At 38.8% G+C, this 17,005-nt stretch overlaps 1 protein-coding gene across 1 annotated transcript in view; it reads right to left on the minus strand.

Moving 5' to 3' along the window:
* LOC142435972 (thyrotropin-releasing hormone-degrading ectoenzyme-like) overlaps nt 1-17,005 on the minus strand; it is a 186,741-nt gene that overhangs the window by 72,752 nt on the left and 96,984 nt on the right. The window lies entirely within an intron of this gene.

A 17,005-nucleotide genomic window follows, 5' to 3' on the forward strand; every position in this document is an offset into this window, starting at 1 on the left:
ATTAGTTAAACCTACACACTCTCTTTCTAATTTAAGCCTTCCTCCTCTCTGGGAGGCATGGATGCATCGCGGTGAATGCGTCCTCAGTTATGACGACTGGGCACTTAGTTTTCCGATGTCGAAGTGGGAGAAGGAGAAGAACATAGATGATGTTAAGCAAAGTGTCTCATTTGAGATCCTTTCAGCCCTAGAACTTGGAGGTAACAGGCAAATGCTTAATTTACATGCCAGTTCTGAAACTGGGGGAAAAATGCTGACTCCATTGAGAACTTTATGTAAAGTGGGATGCTTTGGAGATAATTAAAGTTGTAGAAGCAGATTTTCTGAAATACAAATTGTAGCACCTGTGACAGATTGAGCTTTTGTGGGCAACTCACATGTTCAGATGGCACCTCCCACTTAATCAGACGCCTGGAGAAGTAACATCCACACTGACTTAGCAATGACAGATTTCTCATCAAGATGCTCTGGACAACTTTACTGCGAATTTAGATCTCCAAAGAACTAATCTGAACCTGGAGTTTAGCTTTGGGTAGGAGAGCTATATGAAGCACTCTCTATTTGAACCCTGGGACTAGGATTTAAATCATTTTCTGATTAGGTGTTAAAATTTTTAGAAATTTTGCTTTTAATTTGTTTGTGTGTGTATCTTGGGGGAATCTCTTGAATACACTGAAAAACAATGGACATTGAAACTTATAAATGTATGTGAAACATCTATTTAAATGAGAACTATTATTGTTGAGTTCTGTTTATGCAGAGGTATTGGGATAATAAAAGAGAGGCAGCAAAGGGACACCGATAGATCTGGAAAGGACCGATGCAGGAATACAGGTTTCCCCTTGGGGTGGATCAGAATATCTACAGTCAGTCTACCATGAGATCGGTTGGATCTTAGCTTGATTTTGATCATTAGCTCAATGTCTTTTTTACTCTCCCAATTCTGTATAAGGCTCCAATTTGTTTCTAATAAGCTGAAATGGCAATCAGTCAGGATTAAGAAGGGGGTCTTCATATGCCAGGCTGGATATTCAGGATAGAAATGGTATGTTTTTGTTGGAATCCCATCAGCTTCAATATTCATGGCATTGGAATTCTTCAGATTTCAACTCTTTCCTCCCCAAACACATATTCTTTAGTTATCCCAGCCTTTCTCTTATACAACAACGATATACATATGGAAATATATTCTTAGTCTTTGGAGAATTACAAAGAAAATGTGAGGATCATGCCTATTAAAAACCATATCATCTATTTATTCTTTTATTTCCATGAATTGTATAATGCACTTAGTATAGACCAGGAAGGTTTCGTGGGAATGGAGGAACAGTGATGGGCAAAAGGTCGTTGAGAAAAAAATGTAAATAACAAGATGCAATTTGAGTAGGTCCCTGTGACTGAAGCTGTGAAAGTCTTGGACCAAAAATTACAGAGCCAAAGCAATTCCAATGGTTGGTGCATGTTTACATCGAACGACTTTAAGTTCTATTCTAACCTACCAGTAAATGAATATGGCAATGATTGGATAAGAAATTTATTAATAAATATAGACACATATATGAAAATCCAACATTAGATATGACATTACAATATAAATGTATAAAGTATAATGCTTTGACATCCACTGTAAGAACAGTGATGGGCTGTCTATACTAGATATTTCAGAAATGAAAGAAGTTGAAAATAATGAAGATGATTAGTTGAATATACTTATGAGACCTATCTAGCAATATAAACTGATTACAAGTTAAAAAGGGATTAACCGAAAGCATATTCTGATATATCTACCTATGGGAAAGCAAACTGCATAGTAGTTAAAAGTGAAGTGAACTACTTTAAAATGTAGTTAAAAGGAAGGTTCAATATTATATAACCCAAACCTCTCTGCCATCAAGTCAATGCTGACTCATAGTGACCCTCCGAGGGTTTCTGAACTGTAACTGTTTGCGGGAGTAGATAGCCCTGTCTTCCTCCCATGTACCTGCTGGTGGGTTTGAACTGCCAGCCATGTGGATCACAGTCCCACACGTAAATACTACACCACCAATAGTGATCGAGGTGATATTAGCTACAATAATCTTCTTAATAAGCTCAGGCTACTGAATAGGAAACTGAATTACGTAACCAACCAAAGGGTAGCATCACTAATAATTAAGGAATGTTTCACATAAAAAACTATAATGTCATTTGCCTCTCTTAACACTGAATTGCTTTATATTCCTTCACTTAATTCACATAACATTGGGATAGGTAATATAATCATTTAAGATATCAGGAAATTTGAAATCACAGACCCTGGTCCATATCCAAACCCCATACATATGTCTACAGCCCAATATCCACTAGATTCCCCAAAGATAATTAAGGGTCATATTCAAAGAAAGCTAAACTCACTCTCCTCCCCCAAACTGTCTCTTCTTGAGGGCTTTTCCCCAATGATGAATGTGAACCAAAGAGTCATCTTTCACGCCTTCCTGTCCTTCCCGTCACATTACTGCTCTGATATCCTGAATCTTCCTCTAAGGTGCCACGCTACACATTACAGCTTCTCACCTGGACACAGCGCCTGCCACTGCTTCTTCTCTCTTTCAACCCTACCACACACCACTGTGCTAGCCAGCCAATACGGTGTGCTCAGAAAACACTACACCTTGAGCTCCCTCATGGACTAGCCCCGCTGTACTTCCTCAAGCCTCTTAGCACTTGTTGCCCAGTCTCAGATTAGCTACTTTATTTGAAGATGCCTAATACAATATTTTCTCTATTTCCTAGTTCTCCACTCAAACTTTACCTTTCTCCTTTACTGTGCAAATTCACTTTAATAGTCAAGTCTCAATTTTAATGCATTTTCCCTGAGAATCTTTGCCCACTTCTGCCTCCTTTCTAATTCTGAGCCAAGTACCTTGTACCCTATCAGAAGACATATTACTCTGTGTTTCAATTGCCTGCTCATTAATTTAACTGCCCACATAATCTAAAAACTCCCTAAGTAAATCCCACCCAAACCATTGGCATCCAGCTGTTTCCACTGCATGGTCGTCCTGTAGGAGGGAGTCACACTTTCGGTAGCATTTCCTAGAATTTTGCTTCTTTTGTTTTACAGAGATCTGCCATGTTTGGTTAAAACTACTTTGCTTTTGGTTAGCACAGAACACTTCCCCACTGCAGGACTAGCGCCTCTCGCCATAAGGTCAAAAACAAAATGGTACTGGTATCCAATTGATTATGATGTATACCACAAAGTAGAATTGCCCCCTTTGGGTGTCTAAAGTTATAAATCTTTACAGGAGCAGAAATCATATAGAGCAGCTGGTACTTTTGAACTATTGACCTTGCACTTAGCAGTTCAATAAGTGATCTAATATACCACCAGGGCTCTATTGTGTAAGGTAAGGACCTGGTTGTTTTGGCTTATCACTGTTTAACCAAACTGTGTTCCCAATATAGTACGCAATAAATGCTCAATCTGCGTGTGTTTTCTGAGGTTCCTTAGTCAATATGCTTTTCTATTACTAATTTGCAATGAAGTAAAAGATTTATTACACTGATAAAAGCAAGAAAACCAAACCCAGTGCCACTGAGTTCATTCTGACTCATAGCAACTCTGTATAGGCTTTCCCAACCACATCTGGACAGGCATGCACAGGCTCATCTTTCTTCTGTGGCTGTTGGGTTTGAACAACTGACCTTGAGATTAGCAGCTCACACACCAACAGTGCTCCTTACTATTCACACCAGATTCGCTCAAATACTCAAACTCATTTTTCTCAGTGTTTATTTGTTATATATAATTTACATTAATACATATGCAGTTCCATATCAAAAGATTTTGAATGATTGAATATAATACCATTTTTGGTTTTCCACTTTTGGCTAACAAGTAGTACAGTTCATAACGTTTCATATATAAAAGCCAGTGGGACTAAGAAAGGTCAGAGGGAAAGTAAAATGTTGAGCTGAGGAAGTAAAGGCCTATTATCTTTCAAGGTTTACATGCAAATAGTTATGGAATGCTTACTCTCTTATTAATGAGTCTTTCCGTGTGTTAGGGCAGCAGATTAGCTGCATGAGTAGTCTATCCCTCAGGTTGCAGAGGGACCATTCAATAAAAACCAAAGATGCATGACGTACTTTAGATGTGTTTAGCTGAAAGTAAAACGAAAATTTACCCTATGATGACTTTTCTTTATTTTTTCCCCAGGATGACTTTCAAAGTGATAAAAACGTGTCCCGTCCTCTAAGAAAAGGAAGATTACAGTAGAGGTGCAGCCCCTCCCTCCGGAGCACTTCACTGAGCCCCCTTAGTGGAATCTTTCCTCCAGTTTGGGCTCTTAGCAGCTGAGGCCCAAGCACAAGATTCAGATATCACAGTCGGCAGAGACAGAATTGTTCCTTCCATCAGATGTTAAAGACTCAAGAGACCTTTGCTTCAGATCCTGCAGCCAATACCTCAAATTTCTCCTTTATCAGAATTTTATGATGTCATGAATTATACATATTAGGATTATTTAGTATATAATTTAACCAACCTAGCTAAAACATGCTTCTGATGCACTAAGCAGTACCATTTGGATCTTGCAAAAGGCAGAATCCAGTCCTTAGCAGGATATGGCTGCCTAGAGTAGGTGAAGGTGAGACGTTGAACAAAGTCAGAATTCAGTTCATAAGTAAAAGGGAAGACTCGCTCATGAGCACACCACAAACAATGCTTTCTACAGTGAGACCAGGCCCCATGTTGCACGCAGTGACTCTGCTATGAGGATGTCATCTACTTGCACGACTAGTTTGAGAAATGATAAATAAATTCAGGCATTGATTTTTTTTTTCCTGACTGTATGGCAGGAAGGTTGAAACAGGTTTAATACATTATTTCTTTCTATCACGATAAAATGTGCCTTGAACAATTGATACCAAAATATGTCAGTGTTTGGCTTTCCGACATTTAAACAGCACTTTTCGATGGGGGCAATAATTCAATACGGACTTTTATAAGAGAGCAAGGAGAGGGACACAATACTACAGGCACACTTGCCACTCTCTCTGGTAAGAGAGGATGGGCGTGCCCCCTGTCCTCAGACAACCCCATGCTCCCTTCGAGGTCTGTGGATGCCCGTGGGTAGAGCAAAGAAGGGAAGGAAGATCATTGAAATGTATGTCCTGTCTTGGTGACAGGAGCTGGGTGGGGGCCATGTCAGCAACTGGATCTGAGAGTTCTGTAGCTCGACTCTGGCTGCCTCTCTGTATTTCACAGAACCCTTTAGTTACTACTCTATTTCCAAAGCCCAGCTATTTAGACTTTCTTTTGACCCAATGCGCTACCTTTGAACCCTGCACTAAATTTGTTCTGGATAATACAGCTGGAATTTGCTTCTGTGGCTTGCAACTCCAAACCCTAAGTGATAGAATACTAAAAGGTGTCGTAAGCTGAACAAACAAAACAAAGATATGGCTAAATTTCCCTAATAACCCACCAGCTTTTGTGTGTGTTATAAAATGGACTCACTGTCAACGAGTGGATGACTCCTCACAGTAACCCAGTAGCACGGGGGACCTGCCCCTGTGAGTCTCTGAGACTGTAACTCTGTGAGTCACAGCCAACACAGAACCCCTCCACCACCAGGGCTCCGCATAATAAGTATCGGGGAAAGTTTTCAAAAGAGGCAGACCAGAAGGTTAAAGTCCACACACACAAACCTGTACACACACAGAAACTGAAAGGGATGCAGCCTGTGCAGAAGCTCTTAGACGGAGGTGCACATAAAGCGACAGCGACGACAGTGCATAATTATAATAAGCTACTTTCTTGTCTTTACAAAAGCTTCCACAGCCGGGGTCCATAAGCAGAGGAAGGACCACGAGCTCCGGACTCCAATCTGTGCCAGTGTGTGCACTGTGAGAGTGTGGTAACCTGAAGGGGTCCATGAACACCACCACCACAGATTACAAACTGCCAGGTCACAGCAATGTCACCGAGAGTGGGATAAAATATATTGGAATGCTGGCCTGTGCCAGCATTCAGAGGATGTCTCTACAATCCCTGACCTTGAACGAAAGCAGCAAGGAGACTCACACAGTGACAGATGACAAAGTAAAATACCACAAAGCTGGAGTATAGACCAGATGCTATTTTAGGTAATATGAGAAGACTAGTTAGAGATTATGAGATTATGTAAAATGAGCATCAAAGCAGTGACAAAGCATAAAACAAAATAAAAGCAGTAAAGTTCACATTTTCATTATCAGAGAGAAGAACAGAGGAGGAAACAGAGGCACAGGTATTAATTGTACCTATTTACCATTCAACTGTGGTCAAGCTTCCCAGAAGAACATTTGATCTCTTGGAACCCTTACTCACTTGTCAAGATCTGGAGGTTTCCAGCCACCATAAAACAGCAAGGTGCCATTTAAGAACAAAGCTATTTAAATATGCAGAACAATCGCTGAAAAGTACTTTATTGTTGATATGTCATTCTGATTCTGTGGGTTTTTTTAAATGTGTGTTTATGCCAAAAGTTATCTCCCTAAGTAGTTTGATTGGCTATAGGAGGATCCAGATATTTCTCCAGGAGCAAAATGCAATTTTGCACGTTTAAAAATTTCATCATTCTACTTAATGAGTTTTTTAAAACTCATACTTTCATGATAAGCTACTCAGTATGGCAGACGATTTTCACTCAAAATAAACTGTAAGTCCATGAAGATTTTTAGTTGTCTATTCATTTGATTTTTAATTAAAGACAGCGAAACATTCTTATACCAGGTTTGTTTTTATATGTATTTTATGTATTAATTATAGATCACACTCCAACATGCAGGCACACCAGCAGAAAGGCAGTTATTTCTATTTTGGGATGTGTACTGTGTTCCAGAACAACCTGACAGGGTCCTACACCTGTAAGTGAAATAGTGTGAAAGTAATAGTCTGTTGGGGTGCTCTGGAGTACTAAAATAGCCCTACTTCTCACTTTCACTGTGAGAGTGAAATATTACTCAGACATAAAATGTATCTATTGGTAAAACTGAAGTTTGGGAACTGCCTTTGCTGAATGCCCTGGTAAAGGACTTAGACCACTACAAGCTTACCAAACAGACATATTTGGTCTTGGCTGGCAAAATGCACTATTTCCTAGGAAACAAGAGGGCACTGACGTTAAGTCACGTCTATGACCATCACCGCCCCCACCCTACTCTTGCTCAGCACCCAGTGCAGGAGACCACAGGAAACGAAAATGCATTTTAATTGAGAAATATTGGATGTGCACAGCAAGGAAATCCTTGGTAAGATAAATATATATGGTGGCACAAATATAACAATTGTGAGTTTATCTCAGGACTAAGCAGTGTGGTGTTTGTTTGTTTGTCAGTTTCACAAAGACTCACTACGAGTCAAATTCAACTCAATGACAACACACTCAGAAGAACTGGGTAAGGAATTTGGCCCTTACCAGTCATCTGATAATATTAATGTATACCTTACAAGCATGTGCTCAGAAAACAGTATAAATCTTTAGAAAAATATACATGATGCAAAAAAGATCAGGATACATTAGAAACTTTATGAGCAAGCTCAAAAAAATACTATCTGGTTTGAACCTCTCTCTGTTCAACTTTACTTCCAAGAGAAGTCAAAATGTTCCAGAGGGCCAATGAAAGGAAATTATATGAATTAACCTAAAGGAGAAATATGCTTGGATAAAAAAAAATCACATCAATGTCAATGAGGGGAAGGGCAGAGTTGAGACCCAAAGCCCGTCTGTAGACAATTGGACTTCCCCTCACAGAAGGGTCACGAGGAAGAGATGAGCCAGTCAGTGTGCACATACTTTTTCTCTAGTTCTTTAATGCTTCCTCCGTGACCCCCACTCCCCACTATTATGACCCCAATTCTACCTTACAAATCTGGCTAGACCAGAGCATGTACACTGGTACAGATAGGAGCTTGCAACACAGGGAAATCAGGACAGCTAACCCCCTCAGGACCAATAATGAGAGTAGTGATACCAGGAAGGCAAGGGGAAGGTGGGGGAGAAAGGGGGAACCGATCACAATGGTCAACATATAACCCTCTCCCAGGGGGACAGACAACAAACAGAAAAGCAGGTGAAAGGAGATTGGTGTAAGACCTGAAAAAAAATGACAAATTATCAAAGGTTCATGAGGTAGGGCGCGTGGGAGAGGGAGGGAGGAAAATGAGCTGTTACCAAGGGCTCAAGTAGAAAGATAATGTTTTGAAAATGATGAAGGTAACTTATGTACTAATGTGCTTGACACAATGGATGCATGTGTGGATTGTGATAAGAGTTGTAAGAGCCCCCAGTAAAACTATTAAAATAACAACAAATTAAACACAAAAAGCACGGAGGAAAAAGTTGAAGTCGAAACTTTATACCTGAAAAAAACTAATTCCCCTCTGAGTTTAAGAGATTTCCTGAAGTTGTAAGGCTTAGCACATGTAGTTATGCAGCCATTTACTGAGATGCCAGGTTTGCTAGCAGCTAGCCCAGAAAATGGGCATACGACATTCATTCTCGCCATACCTCTATGTACAGACACTGACCTCAAGAGGAGAGGTTTGGAAAGACGTACAGGTAACACTTAAAAATACGCACTATCTCCACTTCTCTCCAATACCTACACATTCCATGACATCAGGACCTACGACTGCCTAGCAATGTAATCGAGACCAGAAGGTTCTGCCCCACATGTTCTAGATTGGTAAGGTTTCCTTGAACATTTTTACATTTATGGGCTTAAGGACACTTCTATAAGGACATTAAATTTCTTATATTCTCAGAGGCAATTTCTTTTCTTCAGTGCTAAAATCATACACACTATACTAGTTTATTATTTGTGTTCGTATTGTTAATGTGTGTGAGATACTTTCTATCTTCTTTTTCCTTAGATTTCATAGTTCATCTTAATCAATTCTTGGCAAATAGCCACCTCAACTTTTCAGTTCTGTTCTTCAATTATACTAGCTTGGCAAAAAAACAATTCCAGATGAATTCAAGTATTTTTCTTCTCTAAACCCGCACTCGTGCAGCTGAACGTCACTGGAGAAAATCCTGTAATTAAGCAGATTCAGTCTATGATACGTTCATAATCACCCAGCTCAAAGAGGCAATCAGTAGTTAGTAGGTGTGCCTCTTTATTCTCAGACCTACATGCTCACATTTCACCTCTCATCCTCAGCTTTCCACTACAGACCCTTGCTCAAACAACACTGAAAAAAAGCACAATTAGAAAGGAGCTCCCTCATCTCCCCACTACCAGATTTTCAAGTTTATTGAAAGCATCTTTCTACTATAAAAATTAGTCCCTTCACCACCGCAAGGACCGAGATGCCAGTTTTCTCTTCTTGAGCACTATCAAATTCCTTTTCTTGTTAGTACAACGGGCTCCCATATTGAAGTAGTCAATAAAACAAAAGCTTTCTGTGAGTCCTTATATCCTTTATAGCAAATTACTTCACTTTTCTAATATCCTTCTTTTGCAATTTTTAAAAAGTATGCGCTTATACCCATTCCACTCAACCTAATAAAATTGCAGTCTTCCAAAAGAATACGTTTCCATTTTTCCCCTACTCCACATGTATCTTACATTTAACCTTGCTGCTCGCTTTCTTGTTGTTGAAACGTGTTTCTCTCCAGGCACTGGCGACACTGCACACTTGGTACTCTGCCTGCCTTGGCAGCTGCTCCATTTGGATCTGAGGTGGCCCTCCCTCTTCTCGGAACCCCCAACCGGTACAGTCCTTCCCGGTTGGTCCCAGGCCCTCAACAGGAAACCGCAGAGGCGTCCTTGACTCTGTTCTCTCCCTCTGCTCCCACACCTCACTCTTCGTCCAATGTACGCCAAGTCCCCGCTAATTGTACCTTCAAAATACATTTTGAATATGTCCCTGCCTCTGCATACCTAATTATGCCATATCCAACCTTTCATCCTCTTTTACCAGATACTTAAATTCCCTTCTAATCTTATTAGCCAGTTACCGTAATGGTAGGCTGATTCTTTCAAGGCCACTGCAATATTTGCAGAAAGATAGAGAACATCCCAGTTTAAAACCCTTTAAGAACACCCCACTATACTTAGGATAAAATCCAATTTTCTCCGCAAAGTCTATTTGGATACCCCATGACGGGCTCCTACCCGTACCTCTCCGACCTTGTCTTTTGTCCTTCCAACTTTTCTCAAGCACCTTAGCTTGCTTCCTTTGACATGCTCAATTTTTCTTACCTTTTGCACAAGCTCTTTCCTCTTCCTGATGATCTCCCCTCAGCCCTTTTATATCCCTCAGAACTTTGTGTATCATCCATTTTCTGAAGAAAGATCTTCTAAATACCCGATAAAGTTACCTCCTCTCACTCCCTCGTAGCATTTAACACAGTTAGCACCATATATTTGTCTTTGAATCCTTTATCATATTTTATGATTCATGGAAATGTATACTATACCTGCTCTATACAGCATGCACTAAATACTCACTACTTACCGTAAGTACATAACAAGAATGTATAGAATAAATGATATTTAATGGGTCATAAATATGGGCTGTAGAAATAACTAAGTATAGCTTTTAGTATAGGAAGAAAAACTATAATTTTGTTCTGTTAGCACAAAGTATTAACAGTAAATTTTTATATTTAAATGGTTAGTGTTCTTAAATGTTTTTAAAAATCACAGGTGGAGGCCTTGAGCCAACAAACAGATGGTGGCTATTGGAGATTGCTTACAAATGGAATCATATTGAGGAAAGCAAGTGATGCCACCATTTTTTGTCTTTAAAATATTTATTATGATTTACATGAAAGTTTCCAGAGCAAATTCATTTCTAATCCAGCAATGCATGCATGGGGAGTTCCCTGGCCCGGGGTTACAATTCTCACAAGGTGTCAGCACTTCACACATTCCTGCCTTGGTTTTCCTGTTTTCATTAGCCATGGTTTGCCCCCTTTCTGTTAGTTTACTGGAAACAATTCTGCTTGATTTTGCTTTTAGATAAATACTATCTGTTCAGGTGTATATACTTGATTTTTCTGAGGGGCATGTTAGTTTCACCCATGTGTTATTGTTCACACACCAGCTGAAAGGTGGTCTCAGGCTTGGCTTCAGGTCTGAGTTAAAAGAATGTCTGAAGGCCATAGCTTGCAGGACCCACACTCTCTTTGTTCAGCCAAGGTGAAGTTGTGTCTTTCTCAAGACAGACTTAGAAGGTAGAGGAGAGCTAAAGCACGATTGCCATTGACCGAAAAGAGGTCTTTCAACACATTCGATCTTACTGTACGTTTTCAAACACGTGACCAGGAGCAGTATTTACAGATTTCTTTTAAGTCACCAACTTACAAAATGTCATCTTTCATATGATTTTAGATATTTGATATCCCAGGGGAGAAGGATATTTTCAATATAAATGTTAATGTTCAGTATCTGTAGTGCATATGCATTTGTACAAAGTTTTGAAAAGGAGAGTAAAAGCTGCAATTTTAAGTGTATAAAACACAAGGCTAAAATCTTCATAAAAGTATAAATAAAATGAATGTGTTGTTTCTATTAGGTGCCATCAAATCAGTGCCAACCAATAGCGACCCGATTCACATACAATGAAACACTGCCCTGTCCTGGACCGTGCTCACCATTTCGCCTTGGTTTGTACCCAATGTTGCAGCCACTGAGTCAGTGCATCTCCTTGAGGACCTTCCTCTTTCCACCGGCCCTCTACTTTACCAAACATGATGTCAGTTTGTTTGTAAAAAGTATGTAAGGATCTAGGATGAACGCTTGAAGTCCTCATCTCTAAGGAGTACTTTGGGCGTACTTCTTGCAAAACAGACTTCTTAGTCCTTTTGGGAGCCTGTGGAACTTTCAAAAATGTTCTCACCATAATTCAGATGCATCAATTATTTTTTGGTCTTACTTAAGCAATGTCCAAATTTTAAAAAGGAGAGAAAAGGGTGCATCTTTAATAGTAAAGGCTTTTTGGTTGATTACAAATAATTGTATCCTTACACAGAAACGCATTGCTACTGTATGGATTCCAATACCTAGCGACCGTCGGTGGGCACTGACGCCCTGTCCCGGTCAGTCTCATGGCTGCACTCCCTACAGGGGCAGACGGCCTTTCTTTCTCCTGAGAAGAAACTATGAGGTTTGAACTTTGGACTCTTCAGTTAGCACCGAAATGCTTAAGGCATGGCTCCATCCATACAGCTGCAGAGGTCACAGGAAAGCTTGCAGTTCAGAAGCACATGGTAAGGATTCCGTGGGTAAGCCTTCCAATAAACAAATTCAGTGACAAAAAGTAATCCCTTTTTATTTAGAGATATAAATAGCCATGGCTATTTAAGTTTTAAAAGTATTTGTTACACATGAAACTATTTTCACATCAAGCAATCTTTCAATAAAAATCAAATGTTTTTCTCTTTTACATGTTCATTAATCTTGCCTTTGTAATTTAACTTGTTAATAAATGCTAATTTGGTAAAGTCCAAATGGCTAGAACCAGTTGTGATGAATCGGTTTTGTAAGACTATCATAAGTATCATCACAAACAATGATTACCAAGCGGTAACTCTTTTCCCTATCACATATATAAAACTGTGCCGTATTTTAAATGAAACAGAGAGACATTTGAGCAGAAACTGTCCATGGCCATTCATTTTAGATTAAGTGTGACTGAGTCACCATCTGGACGGAAACACAAACCATCTCCACAGAAAGGACCTTAACTTTGACACACTGTGTCTGTTCTTCTATTACTATCTGAGTTTTCATTTTCGTGAAAACCCACATGCAGGGAGCAGTCTTTCACAACTGTAAGCCTGCAGGTCTCAAACAAAAGTCCTGCATACACATGCTAACAGACAGCAGCATCTCCCTGGAACACAAGTTACTGAGCATGCTTTGCTGCTAATACTCCCTGTAGCATCGTGCCTGTCATTACTTCAGGCCATCAGAATTTTATGAGCACAAACCAATAATAATGATATTTCCTTTTTGCTTTTTATCCACACCTCATTGCCTTACATTGATTTGCATAAGCAATTTTCACCTTGATAATTGGACCCAAACACTGTGTTGTAGGTTACCTTATGGAAAAGAGCAGTTAAATACTAATCAAGAGAAATCTTTCTCTATTCAACCATATTTTAGATGATATTAAATTACTCTCTCTGGTTCAGCAGGAAGGTGACCCACTTTCTGACATAGATTTTAGGGCTTGGGTTTATATCAAGCTTAACAATGATCTTTCTTCACAATTTTAATTCCCTCATGTGGACTCATAACAACATGAAGAATGGTACAACCAGGCCCAAATCATTAAAACATTATTGTTTTGTTTGAAAGGAAAAAGCAATAGTATTACATACTAATTATTTTTGTAATAGCTACTGGGCCAATCAATGTTATCTAAGGATCCTATAATTATAGCTTTACTATTTTATTACTGGGCGAAAAACAAGAGAAAATGTAATTAGGGAGATTAAAACAAATATAAATGAAGTTAAAAGGACTCGTGTAATTTTAAAAGTCCAAAGAATCAGCACCTGAATTGGTTACTTTAAAAGTAATCCTGCGAGTTCTTCTAGAACTAGGATCTGAACTAAACGGACTCAAATTAGGAAGAAAGAATGGCACAAAGGCAGTAGATCCCAGTTCGTTTGTCCTGCTTTGTTGATCATCCCCCATCCCACCCCCACGTTAACCTCATACACTGCTTCCTCTGCGTAACGATGAAGGCGTGTGCATGGAAACCGCACAGACTCTGGCAAATTAGAGATGTAACTATTACCAAAGGATGTTGTTTGATAATATTTGTAATGGATTTGAAGGTTTGAGTTGCAAGAGACATTGCAGAGGGACATGTCCAATCACCAAGAATTTATAGAGAGACGAAAGAGGAGCACACTTACATTACATTTATATTTCCAGTTACCCCGGGGAAAGAAAGGAAAACAGCACTGAGCACGGAAACTTGTCCACGCGCGGAAAGGGTAGTACTGAGGTTACGGCACGAGTTTGGGGTGTTGTGATCGGTAGAGAACGAATACAGACCTCCCAAAGTGATGCTTCGAGTTTCTCTTCACAGACTGGTCTAGGAAGCTGTTTGATATATGCATAACACAGTCAAAAATGAGGCCTCAAAGGTAGCATTATATGATGCATAACTTGTTCCCGACGTGCAAGGAGACTTTCTAGTTATTGCTAATTCTTTACTGCGTTTTCACTAACTCTATTTAAGTCTCCATTGGGAACACAGCCTGCAGTAATTTTTTTTAACAACAATTCTCACTGGACAGACACATACAGTGAGGAAGACATACAGGTTGGGACGCCATACTGGCTCTCTTTCCAGATGGGCTTTTTGTCCCGTGCATATTTGATTTTAAATTAAATGTAATTTAGAAAAACTGCTGCTTAATTTCTTCTCCATATATTTATCATATCCTAGTAGGAGGGGGGGTGAAGGGAGTAGACTGAAGAGCCAACAGTTTCGATCACGTAAACCAGAAGTATAAAATATTAAGTTAATTAAAAACAGAAAACTTTTATAATAGTCAATTCCCCTGTCTTTTTCGTCAGCGCTTATTTTAGAAGTGTCATAATTAGATAGTTGGAAATTTCAGACATATCATACCAGTACTGATTCACCCTGACACCACCAAGCCAGTCCAGTCCCTCCCCAGAGGGGCCTGGAGATTACAAACCCGGTGGAAATGGGAACATGTTTCTGCAGTAAGTAATACAATGATTAGGGAAGGAACAAAAATAATGGAGCTATCACTAAAGTAACAAAAGAAAATAAAAAAGCTCTGTATCGTAATACAAAAAGCTACATATATAGTACAAATAATAATAAAATCACTAAAGTAAAACAACAACAAAATGGATCGATTACGTTTGTTCAATTGTCTGTCGTCAGCTCACCTGTCCCCTTGCTACCTTCTATACCCTGTTGAGCACTGTGCAGGCTGGAGGCCTGGGTGCCACATTTCTCAGAATCCCTTGCTAATTGGCTCCAAGGCAAATGTCTGTCAGGTGAGAAGCAGGCACAAGCTATCGGGAAGGCACTAAGAAAGAAACACTTCCCTTAGTCAAGTGCAGAAGAAGGTACTGCTGGTGGCTTCCAGGTGTACGGCTGGCAACTAAGCAAATGAGTGTTATTTTATAGTGTTTCCTGAATGTTTTGATTTTATGAAGTCTTCCCCATTTTTACTCTTTTATCCCTCCCAACTATTTTATAAAACCCATATTCTCTATGCTAAATCCCTTGGTGCTTGAAATATTAGAATGATATTGCAATGCTTTGCTACTGCATTATATACCAGCTATGGTTTCCTGAAGCAAACCTTCAAAGATGGGTACTTAAGAAGGTGTCCTGTCAGGTTAAAAAGGAATATCATTGAGATAGAATATCCAGTAAAATTCACCAAGCACTGTTTAGTTTTTCGAAAACATAATTTAAGACAGATAAAGTCTTAACTATGAAAATGTAAATTATCCATAGCAAATCATGAAATGATTTTAGGTAACTAAAATCAAACAAATATATATGTCAAATATTGACAAAAAGAAATAAGTCACTATCAAAACTCTCCATAACAATAAATGCTGGTCTGATGGACTAAAATTAAGGTATTATATGCCCTAGAAGTCAAATGGAGTTAATATTCAGAATCTAAATCAAGCTTCAAGAAGAGCAGTGGCATATTTTTGCCCATCTATTCACATTTCTCCACATCAAGTTATGAACACTAGTTTCACATGAAAGTCAAGTTGTCTAACTAGCAAATCAAATTAAATAAAATTTGGATTCAGAGATGATGAAACATGGAAAGGCTCTTAGAGATTATCTAGTTCAACTTTTGAATTGTAAACTTTGGAACCAGAGGATAAGGGAGATTTAGTGTTTTGCAGAAATCCCACCAATATTTTTTAAATAAATAAGACTATCATTTTTGCTCTGTATTCATTTCACTGTGTCATGCTTTCTGAAATATGTTTGCTATTATTTTGGGAAATGCAATCTTAAGAACAATATAGAGAGTGCACATTTGGAAAAATATAAGCAACCTACTTTAAATATATGTATGTTGTTTATAAGTGGTATATTAACTCAACAACAAAAGGATTCAATGTTTCTTCTCTCAAAATTTTACTGTCAAATATTACACGAAACTTCCAGAAAAGAAAAATTTAGGTATATAGAAAATTAACAGAAAATATCATTGTAATGTTTTTCATGTGTGGACCATGAAGACAAAGCTGCAAATACAAAAAATAAAACAACAGAGAATAAATAGAAGAGATAGACAGATAGACCGGCAGGCAGACAGATGGCAGAACAAGCTTGAGCATGCTCAAGTGAGACCAGAAGAGTAGGGAGGTGGAACGAAAAAAAAAAAAGGAAAAAACATACAATTTTAAATTTTATATTGCCTATAACTGTTAACATAATCTAGTGTCTATTTGTAAATGAAAAAATTCTATTTGTCAACAGAAAATAGTCATAGTTATTATGAAAAGAATTCATCGTTTGTCCAGCCGAGGTAAACCCTGACAGCCAGGCTTAGCTGTCTCAACAACATGCAAACCAATACTCCCCTGAGCCCCTTTGGAAAGGAAGCATATTAATATCAACTCTGACCCGTCAGCATCATGACATGAAGTGTCTGTTCAGGAGGTCATCTTCAAAATGTATCCCATACATCTTCATGCTCAGGAGATGATAATTTATCACCCCGACATAGAGATCTACTGTACACTAATCCAAACTGCTGGTGATACACTAAATCAGATTGAGTGATGAGTATAAATAAAGCTGAAAGTGAAGTACTGAAGGATACAGATCTATCTGACCAATGAGATGTCACAATGCAAATAAAATGCAATGTGGACAAACATAGAGCCCCTTACTTGAAAATTAAAGCCAAATCAAGTTTCAGAGGATAAGTAACACATTAAAACAAGTTTTATATCCAAGTTTAATGTAATGAGAATCAGATGA

The sequence above is a fragment of the Tenrec ecaudatus genome, unplaced genomic scaffold (assembly GCF_050624435.1).
Source record: "Tenrec ecaudatus isolate mTenEca1 unplaced genomic scaffold, mTenEca1.hap1 Scaffold_112, whole genome shotgun sequence".
NCBI classification, from domain to species: Eukaryota; Metazoa; Chordata; class Mammalia; order Afrosoricida; family Tenrecidae; genus Tenrec; species Tenrec ecaudatus.